Source organism: Schistocerca nitens, chromosome 6 (assembly GCF_023898315.1).
Source record: "Schistocerca nitens isolate TAMUIC-IGC-003100 chromosome 6, iqSchNite1.1, whole genome shotgun sequence".
In the NCBI taxonomy this organism is placed as follows: domain Eukaryota; kingdom Metazoa; phylum Arthropoda; class Insecta; order Orthoptera; family Acrididae; genus Schistocerca; species Schistocerca nitens.
In genome coordinates, this window is record NC_064619.1 from 178,387,843 (window position 1) to 178,395,613 (window position 7,771).

The window sequence follows — 7,771 nt, forward strand, 5'->3', positions numbered from 1 at the left end:
GAACCGCTGTATGGGTAGATCTTCGTGCTTGGTTCCCACTGGAGCTAGGAACATGGGCTAATAAGTTTTTGGTTTAGCCCGGACCAGCGGCCATTCGAACGTATGTCTACAGTACTTTAACCCAGGCAAACGTGAGAATCAGTTAATTTCTTTTGCGAATGATGTTAACTAGGCTGAAATTAACACTCAGCTGATGGCATCATTTGTATGTACACTGTTCGAATTTTACATGCAAAAAACACTGTTTTCTGGGATGTTTTTGAACCGCGCCACTTCTGTACTTTAAACTTGTCGTAATTGGTTCAAACTTTGCGCTAAGATAGATAAAGGGATACACCCAAACAATTTTTTTTTATCCAGTACTCTTTACCCGTTGTCGAGATACTATGGTTTGAAGTCGAGGTAAACTGTTGCGCGTGAAATTCACACTTACATGAACCCAATGCGTGGAAACGGTTTAAAGTGATTCAGATGAATAAAAAATGCTTTCTTACGATTAAACTGAGAACTTGCTTTCGAAAATCTAGCTTCGCTCGGATTTTATGTGTGCAAAACACATGTTTTGTGAGGGTTTTTTTTACGCAGGCCACTTCTATCTTTCAAGTTTGTGAGAATTGGTTCAAATATTGTAAGATGGTAAGCAAATACTTGTAGTTAATGGTCGTCCTGCTGTTTTGCGAAATGTATATCAGTTGCCATGATACCAGCAATGTGCTTCGAAAGACAATCAAAAAACCTATTCCAGATCAATGGTCGCCCGAGTCAGCAAAAATCTACTTCGGTTGCCAATCTTTCGCGGCCTAACGTGAAAATTATGGGAGAGCAAAAGTTGGGAACCAGAATGAAAAATGCTCCTATCATAGCACATAAAAGCGAATATGCCTGGGGCAGAATGAGCGATGTAAAAGAAGGGAACTAGATTTTAGACTTGTCTGGAAATTTCGAAGTCATTTGAATCAAAACATCTTGATATATTCGTGCTTTTTTACGAGTTAATCCCTACTCTACAAGCGTAGTGAGCTCTCCCTAGCAGCAAGATGATGGCGCACACTGCATCTTGCAATTTGTGGACTCAAGTCCGTGATCCTGTGCCCAAAATCCAAAAGATTCGCCCGCCGTAGTAAGCAAGATATAATATCATATGGCTGAAGACCATACATGTGATAGCTAATAAAAAAAAATAATTGGGGGAGGGGATAAAATTTATAGAGGCGTATTTGTTCGTGGGGGGGGGGGGGGGGCGAGGGTCGGTAAGACAGCATGCAGCTTGATACCTTGCTTCACACGATGTATTACATTTCATGATGTGCATACTAATAATAACAAGTAAAAGTGTGCAAATGTGTGAAGATATTGTGATTTAAATGCTTCTGAAGCTGCCAGAAAAGTCGGAAATCTATTTCCCTTCTTTTACATACATTCATCACTATTCCGAAGACACATTCGCCTTCTTTATGCTATGAGAGGAACATTTTTCACTCTGTTTCTGCTATATGTATACACCAAAATCCGCTGCACATTTTTCAAAATGAGATACAGAGCTCTCTGTTAAGGAGTTCCCAACAGTAAATGAAAGTGTGATGAAATAGTTTGTTATATTTGAGGTCTGTTTCCCAGTTCACTTAGTATTGTATCAATTACTTTGAAGCACTGTAGCTCAAATAGTTTTACTCCAGGCCTCAGTTGGCCAAAATCGGAATAAATCAGTCAAACAGCATATTTTCTTCAACACACGATCGCCAACCTTTAATAGCCCACAATACTGCAGCGATGTACCAGCAAAAAATCCATTGTCGAAAATAAGCTAACTGTGTATGCGGCAGTTATAAGAACAAAGCGCACTATTGACACACAACCCATGTACCAGCTGTTCAGAAGTAGTTATTTCTTCATGAAATTACACCGTGTGTGGCAACAGCGTGAGTAGTAGGGTGATGGCGGTACTGGGACAATTTATATCAAATTGACATCAAATAAATTATGCAAATTAATTAAACTGATCAATTAATTACCCACACCCCCTGATGACATCATGGATTGTGCCCAGCTGGCACGTGGGTCCCCCCTCCGTCCCTCTGGGAAATACAGACCTCTCACCCACCCCTTCCTCCTACCCCACCCCCATTACACTCCCCCCCAACCCCCCCACCCCCCCCACCCAGAAAAAACAGCAGGAAACTTGCTCAGTCTGTATTGAGCTACTGAACTGAGAGGATCAATATAGTATTTATTTAAACAATTTCACCCTGTTTATTTATTTACTTCAACAATTTTAGGTACAGTTTTCACACTCACTACCAAGTATGGCTGGAATATCTTTATGTTCTCATAATACCTATCTTTATTTAAACTATTTGTGGGAATATTATTTACTTATAAAATTATGAAACACAATACCTTGGGAACCCCTCTTTTAGTGCACCTCAAACAGGTTTCGACATGCATACTTGAATACAGTTCTACTGTTGGCTAATATAGAATTGGTGAAGGTATTTAAACCACTATCAAACCACTCTCTATCTCAGTCAGTTATCGCTTGTGGTTGTGTTCGCTTGTCAGTAAGTCTCATTAATCCTCTGCCTGTGTTTCGTTGCCAGTTTTCTGAGAAAATATGAAACATAGCAGCAGCAGTATCAACGAGAGCGATGCCAACAAATGGTGTGGAGAGTCGGAAGACACTGGGTTACCCTGTAAGGAGTCATTCAAAAGTGACTTTCGTAACATGTGTTCATAAATGACTTCCATAGTATGTGCAAATTTTTTTCGTTGTTGCAGCATTTTTGCACAAGATCTTAGCTGACTTTGATCAGCACCTGGAGGCTGAAAGACAGCAGAGGCAGTCTCCAACAGTAGCTGGTGCTTTTTTGCTGTTGAACATAGTTTAAAATTTGATCATTTATTTAGTATGTTCTTGTCTGAGCTATACATTGTATGCTATAGATGAATCTATGAAGCAACATCAAATGATCTGGGAAGGGCGCGTGCTGAGGATGAGGGCCAGGAGCCAACACATCCATCTTGTAAGTAGCGAGTTTATACATTTTTTTCGTACATTTGTGTATAAGTTTTAAAATCATTATTTTGTTGTTGTAACGATTCTATAGATTTTGTTCATAGATTTGTGTATAAGTTTTAAAACCAATGTCTTGCTGTAGGCGATTTCAGAAAGTTAGATCAATGGGTCCATGCTGATTCTGATGAGGATGAGACACCAGAATGGGTCAGGGAAATGACAGTGGAAGAAGAGGTTCAAATGCGCCATGACCTGGTGCTGTTAGAGGAGGAGGAGAACATACCTGAATGGGGTGGGAGATATTCCTCATGAAATGGATGAAGTGCTCCTGCCATGCATCCAGAGCAGGAAAGGTCATACACAAAATGTTATTCTTTTTGAAACTTCCTGGTACATTAAAACTGTGTGCCGGACTGAAACTCGAATTTGGGACCTATGCCTTGAGAGTTCAAGTCTTGGTCCGGCACACAGCTTTAATCTATCAGAAAGTTTCATATCAGTGCACACTCTGCTGCAGAGTGAAGATTTCCTTCTGTATTCTTCTTCTTCTACTTCTTCTCTCTGGAATGCTGCACTTAATTTTCGTTATTCTCTCTATATGCTATGCGGTGCCACAGCTCGCTTTGACTAGGGTTGGAGGGATGATGGTGGGCAAACCAATGGCTGTGAAGTGCTGCCTGACGAAGCATGTGCAGCTGTGCAAGGCACCTGTAGTCACAGAGCAGGAAGCTGGTGTAGTTATGGCTGCGGCTGCCGCTCAGCCCACTCCCAGTGCTGACTCAGTGCCATCTCCACTCTGGCATCCCTGGACAGGTCATCAGGAAGAGCAAAAGCCTTCCACCCCTCAGGCTAGTGGGTCAGGTCTGTAACAACAGCAGCAGCAAGAACTGTCACCACTGCCAAGCTGCTCTTACTGGCCTGACCCAGTAGTGTCACCTCCTCCTCCATTATAACATCCCCATCAGGATTGGCATCAACAAAAGGTATGTGTGCACTCACTGCATACCCCTTTACTCCTCATTGGCTTCATCATCAACAGGATGGACATCCCCACCTACTAGTAGCAGTACTAGTAGTAATGATGATACTATGGCTAGTAGTAGTTCTCTCTCCCATCCTTTTAGTGGAGGACATTAGGTCAGTGGCGTCATTTTGCCATTAGAATACTGCGCAGTTGCTAAGGCCTTTAAGGGCCGAACCTCTTTCACAAGAACTGAGAAACTAGCAGGAGGGCACCGAGAGCCAGCCAGGTTTCTGGAAGTGTGCCTTCCTGTGCTGGAAGTAGACCTCCTTCAAGTCCTTAGTTATCTGTGGTATCCCACCATCATATCCCCCCCCCCCAACCCCCCAAACAGCAAGGTGACACTGAGGAAAACTTTTGCATCAACCGCAGTCCCCAGAACTCCTAAAGATAGACGTTGACTGTGGATATTGTATCACAGACATAGTCGCTAAACCCGCCCAAAGATGTAAACAAGCATAGATGAGCAGTACCTAAAAGACAGAGGGTGTCTGACAGCCGATCAGTTCCAGTCATTCCACCACGAAGGAGGTACACATGCTGTCTGTAGTTCAACCATGCCTAGACGGTCAATACCGCGGTTCGATCGCATCTGCATTGTTACTTTGTGGTAGGAAGGGTTCTCAACAAGGGAAGTGTCCAGGCGTCTCGGAGTGAACCAAAGTGATGTTGTTCGGACATGGAGGAGATACAGAGAGACAAGAACTGTCAATGACATGCCTCGCTCAGGCTGCCCAATGGCTACTACTACAGTGGATGACCGCTACCTACGGATTATGGCTCAGAGGAACCCTCACAGCAACGCCACCATATTGAATAAGGCTTTTTGTGCAGCCACAGGACGTCGTTTTATGACTCAAACTGTGCGCAATAGGCTGCATGATGTGCAGCCACCATGCAGTGTGGTACAGATGGACCCAACAACATGCCAAATGGACTGCTCAGGATTGGCATCACGTTCTCTTCACCAATGAGTGCAGCATATACCTTCAATCAGACACGACTTAGAGACAGTGTCCAGCAAGTGCAGCAAGGTGGAGGTTCCCTGCTGTTTTGGGGTGGCATTATGTGGGGCGACATATGCCATGGTCATGGAAGGCACCATAATGGCTGTATGATACATGAATGCCATCCTCCAGCCGATAGTGCAACCATATCAGCAGCATATTGGCGAGGCATTCGTCTTCATGGACGACAATTAGCGCCCCCATCGTGCACATCTTGTGAATGACTTCCTTTAGGATAACGACATCGCTCGACTAGAGTTGCCAGCATGTTCTCCTGACATGAACCCTATCGAATATGCCTGGGATAGATTGAAAAGGGCTGTTTATGGACGACGTGACCCACCAACCACTCTGAGGGATCTATGCCAAATCGCCGTTGAGGAGTGGAACTATCTGGACCAATAGTGCCTTGAAGAACTTGTGGATAGTATGCCATGACGAATGCAGGTATGCATCAATGCAAAAGGACGTTCTGCTGGGTATTAAAGTACTGGTGTGTACAGAAATCTAGACCACCACCTCTGAAGGTCTTGCTGTATGGTGGCACAACATGCAATGTATGGTTTTCATGAGCAATAAAAAGGGTGGATATGATATTTATGTTTTGATCTCTATTCCAATTTTCTGTACAGGTTCCAGAACTCTCGGAACTGAGGAGATGCAAAACTTTTTTTGATGTGTGTATGTATACATGTATCAAAAAACATCAATATATAAATTTATATATCACACATATCCATCCACACATATACAGACACAAGCAGACATAGCGAGTGTATACCTGTCCTTTTTTCCCCCTAAGGTAAGTCTTTCCGCTCCCGGGGTTGGAATGACTCCTTACCCTCTCCCTTAAAACCCACATCCTTTCGTCTTTCCTTCTCCTTCCCTCTTTCCTGATGAGGCAACAGTTTGTTGCGAAAGCTTGAATTTTGTGTGTGTGTTTGTGTTTGTTTGTGTGTCTATCGACCTGCCAGCGCTTTCGTTCGGTAAGTCACATCATCTTTGTTTTTAGATATATTTTTCCCACGTGGAATGTTTCCCTCTATTATATTGATATCAGTAATATATATATATATATATATATATATATATATATATATATATATGAGAATAAAATTAATTACTATACGTCTTTGCTGGTATTTCACAAATCCCTACCCTCACAAATGTATATAAAGGCTATACAAGACACACAAGCTATTAGTCTGAAGCAAGAGGGAGGTGATGTTTAAGATGGAGAAAAACAAAATCCATAAAATGGTGATGTGGGACTTTTCCTATTGTGCTGCCCATATAGGGTTATGAGAGCAGACAAAATGTAACCATGTCTGTTTCCAAAGATGTATAGGAAAGATGTCTAAAATTATATTGTCAGTGCTTGAGGAAAATCACAGGTACAGAGTCTGGACTAAATGACATGGGTCAGGGTGAGAAAAAATAATACTACATGAAATGAGTGAGAGAGAAACCCAATTCATTTGCTTTTCTTCATTCAACTAAACAGTGCTTTTACATTTTCATATGTAGACACAAGACTGTTTTGTTCATATTCACACATCATCTTCTTGAGCCAATGGTGATCAGGACACTCACAGAATTCCCAGTCTTGAATAGCAGCATACTTGTAGATTCCACACATCCATGTGATTTTCTCTTCTCCTTTAATGTAGTCAACGGTATCTGTGCCTGTCATCACATCTTTGTAGGGTAAATCAGGCTCAGTCCAGTGAAATATTTGGGAGAAACTTGTTAACAACTTCTCCTTATTTTAGCACAAAAATGGTTCAAATTTCTCTGAGCACTTTGGGACTTGATATCTGAGGTCATCAGTCCTCTAGAACTTAGAACTACTTAAAATTAACTAACCTAAGGACATCACACACATCCATGTCCGAAGCAGGATTCGAACCTGCGACCGTAGTGGTCGCACGGTTCCAGACTGAAGCATCTAGAACCGCTCGTCCATATCGGCCGGCCTATATTAACACAGTTCACGTCCTTGAAAGGTTTTTGCGATGCAGTGGTTGCGGAATACGTCTCTATTATACCATAATGTTCTGAGAATACTATGAAAGCAATATCTTTAAGTATGAATTGTTTCAACTCATCTTGAAAGTCTTGAACATCTGCAATGATGTTCACACTTTGAGATACCCTTCTGAAACTTGCAGACTCAGTTACAACACTTGTTCATTTATACAGCTCGCTGCACAACACCAGTGAGTGGTATATAGTTAATCGCACAGTCATGTACAGCTAGAGCATATGCTGCAGTGTGTTGTGGGAAAATTTCTGAAGATTCAAATTCAATTCACACAGCTACCAGTCCTGATTTAATTATTTCGTCCTGTTTAGAGCAGTTTGTTACGATGACCCGTGGGAGTTCCTTGAATTCCCATGGACTGAGTGGACATCCTTCTTCTCCTTCATAGTAAGAGGCACAGGACCCTGCATACATGTCAGATGCTATGCTGTATACATTTTCATCCCACTGCAGCAGTAAATTGTCATATGGATAGAATTCTGAATTCAAGTAGACTCTGGCATTAGTTAACTTGCAGTTGTGAAATATTGTGGAATCAGCTGTTAATATTCCCCCCTTCTATTTGCCTGAAATTCAAATATGATCAGTTTGGGGGTTTCTAATTGACTTGTAGTTTTAGAAGCCCGCAGTTGTCTGCTTGGTGTTCGTAGCAATGGGTATTCAAAAAGCTCCTATGAACAGAAACT